This window comes from Dipodomys merriami, unplaced genomic scaffold, assembly GCF_024711535.1.
Source record: "Dipodomys merriami isolate MVZ:Mamm:240054 unplaced genomic scaffold, mDipMer1.0.p SCAF_48, whole genome shotgun sequence".
NCBI lineage: Eukaryota > Metazoa > Chordata > Mammalia > Rodentia > Heteromyidae > Dipodomys > Dipodomys merriami.
Genome location: NW_027206046.1, coordinates 10,081,826 through 10,099,559, shown reverse-complemented (window position 1 = coordinate 10,099,559; position 17,734 = coordinate 10,081,826). Strand labels below are relative to the sequence as shown.

The following is a 17,734-nucleotide window of genomic DNA, read 5'->3' as shown; positions in this document are numbered from 1 at the left end:
GTTTTTCCATTTGCCTTCATGTTGGGGTCTGGGAGCCATGAGTTATCCTGGCCCCTCACGTATCTGAGTCAGAGTGTCCACTGAGACTTTCATAGTTGTTAGGGTGATCAGTAAGAGTCAAAGAGAGCTAGGCACTGGTGGCTCTACCTGTAATCCTGAGGATCACAGTGCAAAGCCAGCCTGGACAGGAAAGTCTGTGAGACTTATTAACCACCAGAAAACCAGAAATATCATGGTGGCTCAAAGTGGTAGAGTGCTAGCCTTAAGCAAAAGAGCTCAGTGACAGGACTCAGGTCCTGAGTTCAAGCCCCATGACTGACAAAAAAAAAGTCTCAGCGTGAGTTTCCCAGGTGAAGAAGACAGAATAGAAGTATCTTTCTATGGGCTGTGAGGACAAAGAGTCAAGGCAAGCAAGGAGAAACTATATTTGAAGGACAGAATGGGAGAAAGACCTCTGGGAATCAAGAAAGAGATGACAGCATAACTAAAGAGCACAGAGAAGCAGAAAGATCATTTAGAGAAAAATACTAAGCAATCTGTAGCTCTAATCATGTCACTCATGTGTGTGTGTGTGTATGTGTGTGTGTGTGTGTGTGTGTGTGTGTGTGTGTGTGTGTGCCTATGCCTATGTGAGATGAAGAAGGAGGAACGAGCATATCTCGAGATTGCTGGTGGACCCAGTTATAAAAACATACTGTCATTCTTAGCTGCACGAGGCACTAAACTCTGTGTGTGTGCACGTGTGTGTGTGTGAGAGAGAGAGAGAGAGAGAGAGAGAGAGAGAGAGAGAGAGAGAGAGAGAGAGAGAGAGCATGTGCATATGCATATGTGTGCATCTATGAGTGTGTGTATGCACACATACTGGTCCTGGGGCTTGAACTCAGGGCTGAGGTAATATCCCTGACTCTGAGCACTTTTTGCTCAAGTTTAGCACTCTACCACTTGAGCCACATTTCTGCCTTTTTTTGGTAGTTATTTGGAGATAAGTGTCTCATGGCCTTTTCTGCCGTAGCTGGCTTCAGACCACGATCCTCACATCTCAGCCTCCTGAGTAGCTAGGCATGAGCCACCACCAAATGGCTAGGATTCTTAAAAGCTGTAAGTCTGGTAGTAGTGACTTCTCAGGAGAAGGAGTCCAAGATACCTTCAGAGAAACAAAAAGTCTCCAGTATTATAACCAGAAGCCATCTTAAGAAGGGACTAAACTACTCTGGGGACCAGAAAACACAGAACAACCGAGATTCAGGGTATCTAGTTATAATCCACTACAATGACTGGGTGGGAAATAGTCCTGAGAAACAGTCATGAAGAGTAGGAAATTCTGTCACAAAGCTGCTGAGCACGCTAAAGCAGTAGGGAACACTAGTTGTAGAGACTCTGGCTAGCCCTTGGCCCTGTCTTCTGTGATAAATCCCAAGACCAGCTGTTTGTGGTTTAGTGCAGTGGTGGTGAGGTCTGGACATACAGATAGAACAGACCCATGGACTGCTTAGTCGTTGTGGTGCCTCACTTATAGCTCAGACCTCCATGGTGTTTGCTTCCCCCTGAGATCTTTGAAAATAGACTATGGCCTGACCATTTGCTATACTCTAGGATATACAAAGTGAATGAGTGCTCCTGGGCCCACATTCCTCAGTTCTTGTCAGGGCTTGAGATGACTTCCATTCCTGGTGTTATTCCCCATCTCCCGCAACACATATTTTGAGAAACTCTGGAGTGGGGAGAGCATCTGCCTGGCCACTGCTGGTCAGGGCTAATGGCAGTTCTAGTAAATTCAGCCCTGCAGTGGGCAACATCTATTCAATAGGAAATGTGAGTCAAGACTCAGCTACATAAGCACCAATCTGTTTGGTGAGAGCCAAGGGGAATTGTAATGTATTCACTCTCCATCAGAGACCTGAAAAAATTTCTATAGCCAAAGAGCAGCAAAGAAACTTCTAAAAGTACCTCAACTAGAAGGAATTTTTAAATGTTCTTAGATTTAAAAAAAATCCTTATAGTAGTTGCACAAAGGGCTTTCAGGTCAACATGTTAATTTATGAGTACAATTTATCTTGATCCATATCACCCCTTCCATCATTCTCCCTCATCTCTCCCAACCCTACCCCAACCATACCCATCTCCTCAATTTTTCTACTTTCATGAACAGATATATTCATTGCATATTATGTCTGTATTCTCCTACCATACTCTCTCCATTTTTATCCCTCCTCCCCATGGCCTCCCTAGTTTCCTGGTATAAATTTTGTTAGATTGTAAGTTTGTTGTTCAAGGGAGTCACATCACTGGAAAGCTAGGAGAAATTCTTTTTACTTATTTATTTCTTCTTCTCTCATTATGTCTTTTTTTTTAAAAAAAAAAACAACAATAAAATACTTAATAGTGAATACTTTTTTGTTGTTGTTAGTTATGGGGCTTGAACTCAGGGCCTGGGTGCTGTCTCTGAGGCACTTTGTGCTCAAGGCTAGCACTTTACTACTTGAGCCATAAGGCCACTTCCAGTTTTTGAGTGGTTAATTGGAAATAAGAGTCTCACAGAGACTTTTTTCCCCTGGGCTGCCTTCAAATCAGGATCCTCAGATCTCAGCCTCCTGAGTAGCTAGGATTACAGGTGTGAACTACCAGTGCCCAGCAATTATGAATACTTTTTAAAAGTATTTCATGAAATCTTTATTATGGAAAACTTCTAACATACAAGTCAGGAGCTCAGTCTAACTGAATCCCCATAATCATCAGTTTCAACAACAATCACCTCCTGGCTGATAGTATTTCATTTAAGTATTTCCTTTCACACTTGGCTCTACACTGTATTAAACAGGTATTTATAATGCTTTCAAATTTAAATTCTATGTTAATTATCTAGTGAGTATTATTATGAATAAATGATTTTCTGTTATTAGGATTTTCCCTATAAATAAAATTATTGGGTCAATAAACAGTTATCTTTACCTTTTAGGAAATTGGTTGTGTAGGTTTACACATGATCTGGTACAGTCTAAATCCAAGATGAGATAATTGAGTGTTCATAAAACAAAATCAAGACCTATTTTCTATAAAATAGATACATTAGAGTGATTTTATAAACATAATTAAAATATATCCCAGCTTAAGGAACTGCAAAGCTAACTAATAAAACATGTAATCCCTTGTAAATGAGTTTTGTATTCTCCAGCTGTCCATGAGATTAGAATGTGTACAAACAGCTCAAGAATGAATAGAGCAATGGATAGACTTGGAAGAAATGGGGAAGAAGGAAGAAAGGTGTGACATTGACCAAGATGCATTGTACTCATAAACTGACATGTTGAATTGAAATTCTTTTGTACAACCACTTAAAGACAAATAAAAATTTAAAATGTTTGCTTACAAAAAAATGAATAGGGTTTCTCTGTTTCTTATGAGTTACAAATGAAGTTTTTCTTGTCTCTGACTCTAGATCATCAATATTTTTACCATGTCTGTTTCAAATTATTTGAACATCTAAGAAATCACCACTCTTTAATGAACATTGAAAACATGAACCTAGATGAACATTCACTCATTGATTAATGTTCACTTTTTCAACAAAGGCAAGGCTCTCATAAAGCATAAAAAATTAGAAATTCTGAGTGTGTTGGTGAAAGTTAATTTTAACTTTCTTATTTTTCTGAGTTTCTTCAGAGCTCTACAGATATTTTTATTTTCATTTCAAGACACAGCCTGAATAAATTAAAATTCTAATAAATACTCTAATAAAAACACCTGAGCTCTAATATGCTAATGTCAAATATGACACATTAGGGGTTTTACCAAGTCACTTTAATTGCCAATATACTATTATTCTATATTATACTATTTTTCAATTTTTTATTATCTTTCAATATTTGTACAAAGGGTTCTCAATTCAACATGTCAATTATCGACTACAATGCATCTTGGTCCTTACCACACCTTTTATCATTCTCCTTCCATTTCTATCTATCTCAACCCCACTCATTCCCTCAAGTGACCTTGTTCAATTTTCACATATGGCCAGTGTACTATTCTTTCACTGAAGAGGCTAGAACACTGCTCCAGTTTTCTCTCAGTATAGTTGATTACCTTATTAGTATGTTTTTCAGTTAAAAAGCATGGAACTATCATTATTAGATTTTTAAATTTGATTTTTAACTTAGTTGTCGGAAATATGGAAGACACGTGGTAAACCTAATAAACCAACTTCAAGGCTAGATTTAATACTTGAATACTGCTTTGTGGTTCTGGCTTAGGCTCGTATACCTCCCTGTGTTTGCTCAGATTCTTTGTTTTTCAAGGTATCACTGGCCAATATTTCTGTTTTAATCCATGTTTCTTAACCAGTATGAATGCTATTATAGTACTCAATTTTATTATTATTGTAATAATGCATTGGGTACCAAAACAGGCAAATGATTTTATACTTGAGTTTTGTGGACGACTAGGTGTTTACCTTTCCTCTTTGTGAAATTGAAACAGGTTATGCATATGCTGTGTGCTTGCTCAGCTAAAAAAAATACCTATGTGTCTTAGACTCTGTAAAGACATAAGGAGACTTCAAGAGGACTCTAGTTTTCCTAATGGTAGGATTTATTGTGTAAGATTTATACATACATAATGTTCTTTGATGATATTCATACCCTCTCATCCTTTCCTTTCTCCCTTCTCTTCCCAATGGTTCCCTGCTCCATTTGTGTGTTTAGGTCTAGATTCCACATATGAAAGGAAAATGCAATATTTGGCTTATATTGCTCAACACAATGAACTAAAGATCCATCTACTTTTCCTGCAAATGACATAATTTCATTCTTCTTTATTACTGAGTAATAGTCCATTGTGTAGAAATACACATTTTCTTTATCCTTCAGTTGTTGGCTACTTAGACTGCCTCCATAGCGTGGCATTGTGAATAGTGCTCCTGTAATTATGGGTGTGCAGATATTTCTATTATATGTTGACACACATACCTGTGGTTATATGCCCATGTGTGTACAGCAAGATCATATGGTAATTCTATTTTTACTCTTTTGAGGAACCTTCATATTTATTTCCATAGTGAATGCACTTCTTGAAACACCAACTTTAGTTTGCTAAAAGAGTCAGATTCTAAACCACTCTTCCTTAATTTCAGGATAGTGATTTTCTTAACTCATTTTTTTCTTACACAAACCTTTTAGCTACTCTTCCCTGCAGCTGGACCCTTGATTGACTTCTGTGTCTCTCAGAAAACCCTCTTTTTAATCTCTTCACTTTTCCTAAGAAGTCTCATCAGAGTCTACTGGGTTCAAGTCCCCCCCACCAAACACTCTTCCACCTTAAAGGTTGCTCGCCTTTTTCTGCCATTTGCATCTTAATATTGTCTTTAGATCAATATAAGCATGTAATATCTTCTTTCTTTTGAGTATAGGAGTAACATCTAGGGATAAAGGCTGAATCTTATTATTCAAATACTCCTTAATTTTCTAGCACAGTGTTTCCACAGATAGTAACTCATTATGGCTAGAATTATATCATGGATTTAATTTTGAATTATAATTTTAAGAATTACAATAAAATCTTAAATTATTAATAATATTATATAATTACATAACATTAAATATTTCCTAATTTATGTTATTAATTATAATAGATCTTCAGAAGTATTCCAAGTTGGCAGACACAAATATTTAGCAAGTTATAAAAGTCAAAGAAACAGGCTTGGTGTATAAATATAAAGTATGTGGAAATAATCTATACCTTCACAGATAAATATGGTCTTTTCTTGAAACATTGGCACCTCAAGTGATCTTTAAACATTTTAGTTTGAGTATACATGATGACAAAAATTTATTATAGTCAACATAAAATGTCAAAGACTCATGACAGTTAACCTTTGTTCATCTCATTGGTGGAAAATGTTATTTGGTCTCATTGTCAGGGAGGGAGCAGGATACGGAGGGTTGTGGGTAATACAGACCTATAACACCTCTCAGGAAGGTGGCCACACCACATGTCCAGTGATTATTACTGTATAAAAATGGAGGCCCAGTGTTCATTGAGCCTCTTCATTTCCTCCAAGTTTGGCCAAACTTACTTACCTTCCATATCAAGTCACTCAATTTCTAAGTGTTCAAGTTACTTCAGTCAAGTCTGCCAGCTCTACCTCATGCTTTTGGCAGTATCAACTCATAACATTTCCTGTGTTATTAATTAATTGAGCTGTAAGAATCTGTACTTCCCTTTCCCCACTTTTATCTTCATTTTCCTTACACATCTTTCCTTTTCTCCTTTCCAGCCTAAGTCTTGAAAAATTACTGAGCATTGTTTGAAAACATTGCTATGTATTATTTTGATGACAAAAGTAATGTATACCTCAAGGAAGCTTGGAAATTCTTGGAAAGTACTTTTAACGATGTAGAACTGGAAGTAGTGCTGTGGCTCAAGTGGTAGAGCATTAGCCTTGAGCAAAAGATGCTCAGGAACAGCACCCAAGACCTGAGTTCAAGCCCAGGACTGACACCAAAAAAAAAAAAAGAAAGTAAAAATGAATATAAGAACACTATTCTAAATATTGTTAGATTTCTTTTTTACTGTGTATAATCAATGTATTTAAGGATGGTAGCAAAATAATTGTGTTTTTTGTTTTGTTATTACTGGTACTGAGGATTAAACTCAGGGTCTTGCACTCTTGCTCAGCTTTTTCATTCACCTTTGGCACTCTGCCAACTGAGCCATACCTCTACTTCCAACTTTCTGCTGTTAGAGATAAGAATCTCTCAAATTTGTCCACTTGAGCTGGCTCTATACCAAGATGCTCAAATCTCACCTTCCTGAGTAGCTAGGATTAGAAATGTAAGCCACTGGCACCTGGTTTGTTTTTTTTTGTCTGATTCTAATCTTAAAATAGTTGCACCAAGGGGTTTGTTTCAATTCAACATGTCAGTTTGTGACTAAAATGCATCATTCTCCCCCATCTCTCAACCCCGCCCATCTCCCTTGTTCTATTTTCACATGTGTATATTGAATTAACTTCATTCAGCCATCCTTTCTCTCTTCATTTATATGTGTGTGTGTATTTGTGTGTGTGTGTGTGTGATGTATGTAACTATTTATATATATATATATATATATATATATATATATATATATATATAATTTTTTTAGTTTGTTTTTGTTGGGAGTGAGGCTTAAACTCAGGGCCTAGGTACTGTCCCTGAGGCTTTTTGTGCTCAAGGCTAGCACTCTACCTCTTGAGCCACAGTGTCACTTCCAGCTTTTTCTAAGTACTTTATTAAAGATAAAGTTTCATGGACTTTTCTGCCTAGGCTGGCTTCCAACTGTGATTATCAGATATCAGTCTCCTAAGTAGCTAGGATTATAGCTGTGAGCCACCACTGCCCCACCCATTTATAAATATTGAGTAGTGGTCTATACAGGGACTGAGCCCAAAACCTTGGCATTATTAGCACCACTTTGCAACAAACTGAGCTAACCTGCTAACCTGCCATTTATTTATTTTTTATGAAAGGACATTCATCCTGAAATTAAAAATTCTCAGTAAGCATCATTTGAACATCTGCACAGATTTCTATTGCTAAGATGTATTAGATTTTTTTGACCATTTGTCTATCATTGTGCAATTAGGTTTCTTCTGATGTTTTCCTCAGCATGGATAATATGGCAACAAACGTTTTTGTACATAAATTTTTATTTACTTAGAAATAGTGGATTCCAACATATGAATATTTTTGAGGACAAATTGATCTCCAAAGGTTTGTTGCCAGTTACAGTATTGCCAGCCATTTGAGAGTATATGTTTGGCTATTCCCTTGAAAAAATAAAACCTTTAAAGGTCATTGATTATTCCATATCTTTTCTTATTGGCTCAAATCTTGTCTCAGCAGAAAAACTCATTTGTACTTAATTCCATAACCAAGGATCCTCTCCTTCTTGCCTGCATGATTATTCATAGCTGCACTCATTCCTTTCTGCTCACCTCAGTGAGCTCTCATTGTGCTCTGTATCTCTCTCAAGGTCATACGTTCTCCATAATATCTCCATCTTTAATACTTGAAATGTTACCCACCACTTTTGGATTGTTTCTCATAGCTTGTAACAATACTCCCCTTTTCCTATTTAAAGCCTCTCCCTTAAATTAAAAAACTTAAATAAAAATCCCTCCCATATTCTAGTTTAGTCTTCTCCTTTTACTCTTGTTTATCTTCTTTTATAGTCATATTTCTTTGGAAGAGTGGTCTTAAATCACTGCCTTTACCTTTCCACTTCCTCTGTCTTCTTGGGCACCAAAGTTGTTACCTCTCTGGAGTTTAGATACAGTGTTTATAAAACAATAGCGTCTGAAGTCACCTTACTTGTCCTTTAAAATCCCCTTAGGCCTCCAATCCTGGTTCCAATAAAGAAAGGAGTCATATTGATTGAAAGAGGTTGCCTACAAAGTTCTACCTAAACAGGGCTACTGGCTGTGGTAAGTATTGGTGGTTAGTAGAAGAGAAAGAAGGATAGATGTGGCTAGAAAGTGCACTAAAGAAAGGAATAATCTATTAACTAGTGACTGTGGAACTGAGGATCTCATATAATTTAGGCAAAAGCCTCTCAGGGTAACAAGAAAAATAATTAGGGAGAGAAAAAGCTGATTCAACTGACAGGTAGGCATCAGAAATGAGTTGAGACTAGACAGGCTGCTTCGTTAATTAATTCATTTAATTAACTCATATTAACCATTTCCTACATGCTAGTAAGAGAACATAAAAAGGTAGCTGAACTTATATACAATACAAAGGGAACAGAAATCAATAACAGTGACAAAATAAATAAACCAACAGAAAAAGAAAGAAAAAAGAAATAACTAAAAACAGTAGTACAATAAAAAAATACCTTGTTTCCATTTGTTCGAGGTCCTTTTGAGAAGTATCATTTTATATGGTCATATGCACCTAGCTATTGAGCCATTGTGATCCTTTGGCTTATTCTCTTTTGTTAATTTTTAAAATTTTTTCTACCCTTTGTCTTGTGTATATGTTTATCTGATTTTGAGGAGAGGAAAGGGAATCACAGAAATGGTGAGACAAAGGGTGAACCAATTCAACAGTGATACTTACTAGACACAACGTTGGAAATGAACTGTACAACTTTGGGGGTCGGGGTCAGGAGGAGAAAATGTGGGAGAAAATGAGGGGGTAACACTGTTCAAAAAGAAATGTACTCATTACATGATTTATGTAACTGTAATCCCTCTGTATATCAACTTTTCAATAAAATTTAAATAAAAAAATCAATAAAAATGTAAGTTACACCAGATGCCAATGGCTCATGCCTGTAATCCTAGCTACTCAGGAGGCTGAGATATAAGGATCACAGTTCAAAGCCAGCCTGGGCAGAAAAGTCTATGAGTCTCTTATCTCCAATTAACCACCAGAAAACCAGAAATGGTGCTGTGGCTCAAGTGTAGAGCACTTGCCTTGAGCTGAAGAGCTGAGAGACAGTGCCCAGGCCCAGAGTTCAAGTAAGTTACTATAGCAGTGGTTTAAGCAGGATTCAAATTATAGTGAATATGTTGATATTTAATACATATATAAACAACATAATAATAAATTAGCTGCATCTTTTTAAGCTAATATTTATTCAATTTAAATATTGATACTTCATGTTTTTATAGCTTTTTGCTAGCTGCAGGAGCAAAATATCTGTAATAATAAAAGCCAATACATAAACAGATTGGCAAAGGGTCCCCAAGAGGGTTAGGGAGCCAGCAATGTCCACTGACTGTATCATCACATGGATCCTAGTGATAGCCTCAATAGCAACAGAGAAGCCCAAGGAGATTCATTTTCAAATAATATAAAGTATGAAGGAGAAAATGGTGTCAAAATTAGTGATAGGAAAGATGCAAAAGAAAAAAATCAAAGCCAGTAGAAGCTTCACAGGATTGGTTCAAAGAAGGGCAGTTTTTTCAAGTTCTGGTCTTGAAAGTGTCTTTGGAAGATGTCAGTGATGATCCCATAGACAATCTGAATCTTGAAGTTTTTTTGTTGGTGAAACAATTAAAAGACAAAGCTAATGCAGTCATTTGTTTGTGTAAGCAGTAGTATTCTGTAACCCACGAGGTAAAATATTCATTAAAAACTGAAATATGTCATGTTGATCTATCAATATTAGTATCCATTTGGGAATGGTAAAAGCTAATGTAAACTACAATATCAGATCAACTTAGATTTTAAGATTACTTTGACCCCCAACAGATTCACCCCACTATCATTGCTTAGCATAAATCCAAGAGCTGAGACACATTGTCCTACCTCACAGGATTCCCTGATGGAGCCTATCGAAATAAATCAGAGGCACATCAATCAAGTATCCTTTGAAATATTTTAGAGTATAATCTCTATAGAGAAAATAATTTCCATTCTAATTAAGTTTTCTGAATTTGAAATCCAGACAGAGCAAGACAAATCCAATGAGACCCGTCTTCGTTAATTTAAGATTATGATGATATCTCCATGTGGAACTAGATAGCCACCAGGCTAATCAGATAATTTTGTTCTTTTCAAATCTAGCACTTGTTTCCAAGTCAGTATAATAACAATTCCTATCAGTTTCTAAGAGTTTTTGGGGTTTTTAATTTTTTTACAATGACTAGAACATACACCACTGTCCAAAAACTGCTTTGTAGCCTGAGAGCAGAAGAATGAAAGTAGGATGTAGACATGAGCTGGTTCTGAGAAATAGGAAGTTGATGAGTTTTGTTCAAGACTGTGTTGGGCAAGAAGTCATAAGTATATCCTAATTTGCTGAGAATGAGGTGTTTAGTGACAAGACCTTTCAGAGGGCTTTGCTGTATGATGACGTTTCAATCTGAGGCAGCATTTACTTTTTAGATCTTGAAAGTAACATTAGAAAAGAACTATAATGTGAATTAGTAATGATACTATTCAGACAGAAAAGGTTAAAAATAATATAACCTTGAACTCCATTTGATCTTTAACACAAATATCATATATATTTAGTAATTCTTGGTTGTTTATGACCCACTCTAAATTCCTTAGAATTATGATTTTTAATCTTTTTGGATATTCAGGGAAAAAGGCTTTTCCTGCTGAGTTAATGGGCTCTTTTGGCTCTGTTTCCATTTTAGAATAGTTTCATATTTATCTAATCATTCTTCTAATTAGCATTTCAGGAATTCATGGGATCATAGCTTTTCTCATGTTTAAATGATGGAACATTCAACACAGACACAAAACATTTTATATAAACAAATACATATTACAAAGCAGGATAGGTTGATATACAACTACTGTAATGGAACAATCTCATTTTTATTTCTATTCATATGCAATATGCTCTTTCAGTGTATAAATTCAAAAAGATAGCAGCATGTAAATAAAGCAATAAAAATAAACAAAACCACATCAGTGCTTGTATTAACTGAATTGTTTTCTTGCCTTCCGGTGATTATGAGGTATGTCACTGCATTACTTTCTGAAAGTAATATTCTACTTTGGAGAACTCAAAATATATTCATAGAGTAGGTTATCCTGAACTTTAGCAAAATTTTAAAACCTCATGTTCTTATTCTTAAATAAGATGTTCTTTTTAAGAAGCTCAAATGATATAGTTGAGAAAACTACAGTTCATGGTCCTGAGCACAAATTTTGGCACAAACTTTGGAGTGTATACCCATGAACATCAGAATTTGGCTTATACCATTTATTAGTTATAATACTTTGAGTAGGTTACTTAACCTTTATGATGCACCCTTTGTTGATCTAAAGATCAATTATAACAATAGTTCCATCCTGTTATGAAGATTAATAAGTGAATAAAACCCATACATAATTAATGTTAAATATATTTTTATGTACAAATGACAAATCTCCAAAGGATTAGAACTTGGTGTTTAACAAGTGAAGAAATATAACAGAGAGACAAATATTGAAAAACATAATCAACTTTCCTAGCAAGAAAAGTAAGACAAATGAAACCAGGTTATACTGTATTTTACATCAGCAAAATATTTTTAAGAATTTTATCACATTGTACTCTATAAACATGCACAATTACATGCATATTCAAGAAAAGAAATTTAAAATTCTAAGGCTGAATTGGTAATGAATAAAAGAATGTAAGCTAATTGTGTAACACTGTTGCATACTAATAAATATTTGTTGAATAAAGGAAGAGATGGCTTGATAAATATTAGGGAATTAAATTCCTTTATACTCTTTAAAATATAGATATAAATATGTGTATATGTAATAGATGTACATGCATATATGTATATATATATGTGCATGTACTTTGTTATATACATATATATTATATACATATATTATATACAATATATACACAACAATTATATATTATATGGTTATATATTTATGATTATATATTATATAATATATAAATGCATTTACATTTAAATATATACATTTATATATTTTATATATGTTATATAATTTATACATTATATAATTTCCTACATATAAGTGGGAAAAATACTAATGGAATAGTCATTGCTCTATATCTCAGTCTCTTTATCTGTACACCAGAGAAATGAATGCGTCAATTAAGCTATTTTGCTTCTATTTCTTTTCCCAAATATTTGTTTCCATATTGGGGATTAAACCTTGAACTTGCTAGGCAAGCTTTCTACCACTTGAGCTCCATCCTTTTTGTTTTTATTTTACTTTTGAGACAGGGCTTCCCTAACTTTGTCTATAAATACAAGGCTTTGAATGTGTGACCCTCTTGGCTCTACTTCTTTAGTAGCTGAGATTATCATTGTATGCCACCATGCCCATCTCCAAATTTCAGTTATAGTATTATTTTTTTCTTTGATATGAAAATATGTAACATAGACTTTTAAAATAACCTGGCAAATGGATAGGGCTTATTGTGGTGATCAGATAGGCCAGGTATAATTCAGGATTTTTATTTAATACATTTATTTATTAGACTAGCTGGAATTCCAAGGCAAAAACATATAACACAGTTTGTCGATTGCTATACCTGAGCTTAGAAGGCAGACTTGGGAAGGTGACTCTAAGATTACAGTAACTTGTTAGGGTCTGTTGTCAGGGCCTCCAGGTCAGTTGAAGTAGTCCAGCATGGTCCAGCTGAGAACAGACACCCTCAACAATGAGAATTATATTGGGATTTATCTTTACAGTGGCCCCATAGTTCCTGAAACATACTCCATCTCTAGTGTGATGTTTTCTTTCTACATTTGTATGAGTGTGTATAGGTACTGAAAGCCTTTTTGTGCTTAAGGCTAGTGTTCTAGCTTCACTTCTGGCCTTTTGGTAGTTGCTTGGAGATAAGAGTCTCAGATTTTCCTGCCCAGGCTGGCTTCGAACCATGATCTTTGAACCATGATCTCAAGTTTCCTGAGTAGCTAGGATGACAGGCAGGAATAACTGGTCCTCAGCCTCTTTCTACATTTGAATTGAAAGAGTAAGCTGCCTGGAATAGAAAGCATGGGGGAATAATATCTCTGGAGAAAGAATCAGAGAAAGGGAGAAGAGCTAAGACTTGTAAGGAAAGTAGTTAAAGGTCTGGGAAGTAGAGCTGTCTGCACTTTCAAGGATATTGAAATGCTTTATTGTGCTGTCCAGAGTCTCTTCTATTTCATAATGACCACAGTGGTTTTGTAAAAATTCAGACTGCTGGGCTTAACTCAGAACTGTTACGAATCCTGAGACTGTGCATTTTAAACATCTTCTCCAAATGATGTAAATCACTTTTCAAAACCAAACCTTGGCATGCTTAAGAGACATAATGAAGCTTATTAGGAAAATACACATTCCTGGATTCCACTGTAGAGTCTGCCCTGCACCTAGAATCCTGTAAATGACTTGAGTTTTAGCACATACCATGGATCTTTGAGACAAATTGATCAAAATTATACTTTGGAAAATAACGTCATACATCCGTAGAATGCAGTCAAATATCAGTAAGAAAACAAAGAATACAATGACTGGAGTGTAATTAGTTATTAAGTGCAATACCTATGTATTTCTTTTTATGATAGTTCTTGTGCCTTTGCTTAATATTTAAACAGGACTATGAATTTTGAGGAAGAATCTTGTTCTTTCTCCTCTCCCTACCATCGCTACTCATTGTAATATAGGCGGTACATCTGCAGAGGGAAGACTTCTGGGAGGCCAGCTCCAGTGATTTCATCTGATAGGACCCCTCAGAATGTGTTAACAATTACTTGAGGCTGAGACCAATCAAGGTGTGTCCAACACCTTCCTTGTCGCCGGCCCAGCATGCAGTTGGAAGCCAGTGCAAAGCAGGAAGTTTTGCCAACAGAAAAGAAAAAAGAGAACTCTGAGTTCTTCACTAGCTCCAGAAGAAACACCTAAGAGTGAGTATACAAGAATACTAGTTCTAAGTTATTGTCCTTGGTCTGAAGGCAGCCTTGGAATTGGTAGAGAACCAGAGAAATGAGCACCTAAACGCAATAAGGGGAATGTTTTAGATTTAGAGAAACGTGTTCAATGGTAAATCAGAACATAGACAGGAAAAGCTACACACAAAGGAGAAGCTTTTCTCCCCTCCTCTCCATGGTGACCCCACACCACACTCTCCTTATCTCCCACTCTGTCTCTTTGTCTGTCCTTGTCCCTCTGTCCCCGTTTCTGTACCTCTGTGGCTCTCTCAGCATTCTGTTATTTGAAGAAAATAGGTTGGGCTAGGTAGAGTCATTCAAACTTGAACCAGTTTGGGGTTTGTTTTTTTTTTTTTTGGAGTGGGGAAGGTAGGTTAGAAGCACAGGATTGAGGCTTTTGTAAACTTCTGTGCTAATTTCAATGACTTTCTTAGGGAAATAGTATTTAAATATTTATTTTCTACGAGCTTTCTTTTATTTTTGTTCTGCCTAAATTTTTAATCAACTTAAACACATTTACCTGTCTTCTCTGAGAATATGTAAAGAATGGACAAATGTTTGACGTTGTTTAGCAAGTTTTAAGAAAGAGTAAGACATTCTTGGAGCTGGAACTGTTAACAGTTGGATCAGGACATTCTAGCAGGGGAACAGAGATTGGGAGCAGAGACTGAGAATGTTTGTCTAATAAATCTTTCCCTTCCCCTCCCTGGTCCCACCTTACAAGAGTCTCAAAAGATTACTCCAAAGATTTGGATGGTTTTTAAACTGTTTTAATAAAAAGTGACGCATTGGTTGCTCACTTCCAACTCTTTTTTTTTTCTTTTGCTTGTTTTGATTTTGCTTATGAAAGCCTCTCAATTACAGAAGCAACAGAGACTGAAATCAGCTGAGTATTGAGGCCCTGTTTGTGCTGCTTTCCTGGCTACATCTCCAGAGACCTGAGCAGGTACTTGGCCTGGGGCCTAGTTGTCTCCTCCTCCATCAGCAAACTGTTTATGTCTCTATGCAGATTCTCCCTTTCCCCCTTCACACTCCTCACAAGTCACTCACTCATTAATGGTTTATAAAGACGTTTTGATTAAAGCTTAGGTGAAAATAATATGTCAACCTTCAATGCTGAACAGCTTGTAAAATCGCCCATGATTTTTTTTTTTGTCAGTGATTGGTGAAGTGATTTTGGCTGTGTGGGTTTTGTTTTCTTTCTCCCCTTCTCCCCTTTTCTCCCTTCCCACCCTCCCTCCCTATCTCTCCCTCTCTTCTTTCCTTCTTCTTTTCCTTTGTTTCTTTTTTCCTTTCCTTTCTCTCTTCTTTCCTTTCCTTTCTCTCTTCTTCTTTCTTTTGTTTTTGTGCTAATACTGGGGCTTGAAGTCAGGGCCTGGGTACTGTTCCTTAGCTTTTTCAGTTAAGGCTGGCACACTTGAGCCACAGTTCCTCTTCTGGCTCTTTGATACTTAATTGGAGGTAAGAGTGTCACTGATTTTTCTGCCCCACTGGCTTCAAACTGTGATTCTCAGATGGAAGCCTCTTCAGCTAGGATTACAAGCATGAGCCATCAGCGCCCCGTAAGGTTTTTGTTTTTTCCTCTTATAAATGTCTTCTGGAGTCATTCCCAATCCTTATAGATGCTACTTCACACTGGGGCTTGTTCACTCCAATAGTCTGGTGACAGCTTGGTCCCACAGGGACTTGGGAATTGGCTGTTTGCAGAGACACAACTAGTGGTAGAGTGCAGATCACAAAGGCCTTCCTGTGAAGGCCTGCCTCACAGAGTCTCTGACTCATATAATACAAAATTTGGTAGAACATCACAGACTTATGAATTTGGTTGGTACATTGCAGAGAACTTTAGAGTGTGTATATATATATATATGTATGTATACAGATACATACACATACACATGTGTGTAAATATATACATGTATATATGTATGTATACGTGTATATATGTATATATAAGAACAGCTTAGCATAGCATAGATGCTTGCTTCACTGTGCAGGAGAAAGAAGTAAATAATAGTGTTTCTTTTCCTCTCCTTTTTTTTTCTTTTTTCTTTTTTCTTTTGGTGCTGGTCTTGGGGATTGAACTCAGGACTTGGGAGCTGTCCCTGACCTTTTATGTACAAAGCTTATGCTCTACCATTTGAGCTACAGCCCCACTTCCAACTTTTTGGTGGTTAATTAGAATGAAGAATCTCACAGACTCTCTTGTACTAGCTGGGTTTGAACCACAATCCTTAGACTTCACTCTCCTAAGTAGCTAGAATTACAGGTGTGAGCTACTGGTGCCTGGCTCTCTCCCATCTTGATATGTGAAGTTTTAGTGTTAACCAGTTGAGGTTAAAAAATTTTATAGTAAGGTCTTGAGTATTGCTTTTTCTTATTCAAAATAATTGTTTTTAAACATAATGTTAAAGCAGTAGTAACTATTCAGCATATATCCTTCCCACAGTTCTACTGTTACTTATATTACTTTCCAATTTATGTATATCAGATATATCAGATATATGCATTATTTCTTGGAAGGCACAGTTCTATAGTTGTTCTTTTTCATTTAGCTTTATTTTCTTAACAAAAGTTTCATATTTATTTATTTTAACATAGATATACTATTATACTGGAAAGATTCATGTGTCTGGACTTAGCATCTCTTTTCTATTGAGTACAAATGTTATATCCATATCATTATGAGGATAACAATTCATCTTGGAACTCTGTGCATAAAACCTTCACATTATCTTGGATTTTTCTTTAGGAATCATTTTACAGAGTAGTAATATAACTGTTAATATAATTATTTTATTTTTATGAGCCATTAACTCCTTGGTGTTGCTTTAGGAACAATGATTCAGACATGAAGTTTAAAGTAAGATGTCTATAAACACATGGCATCCAGGAGTGGGTGGAGTTTTCCAAAGAGTTTTCCTTCAAAAGCATTAACTGAATACTTTTGCATGTTTCAGGTACTCTGGAATAGGATAATGAGCAAAATGATGTGATTCCTGTGCTCTTGGAGTTTGAAGTTTGTGAGAAATTTTAAATCAATACTTACATAAGCAATAATAAATCATACTTCTAACAATAACTAAAAAAGTGCATTTCAAAAATTTTTTAACTCTGGGAATGTGATCAAGGGGCTGTGGAAATTTTTCTAAGAAAGTAATATTTGATTGACTTCTGAAAGAAAAGTGGGGATTACATCAGAAGGTGATTATTTTCTGGGCTCTGGGAGATATACTTGAGCTAGTCTTGTAGTAGTTAATATCAGCAGAAGATTGCTTAGAATACTTATTCTGGATGTAAATGGAAGAACTGGGTCAGTATTATTTTTTCCTTAGTTTTGCTCAGTGA

At 35.9% G+C, this 17,734-nt stretch overlaps 1 long non-coding RNA gene across 1 annotated transcript; it reads left to right on the top strand.

Moving 5' to 3' along the window:
• The first annotated feature begins 8,373 nt into the window (after nt 1-8,373).
• LOC138808985 (uncharacterized) lies at nt 8,374-17,370 on the top strand. The gene is made up of 3 exons (XR_011366651.1): nt 8,374-8,458; nt 14,054-14,362; nt 17,347-17,370. It is a non-coding gene; the product is annotated as an uncharacterized lncRNA (long non-coding RNA).
• The last annotated feature ends 364 nt before the right edge of the window (nt 17,371-17,734 follow it).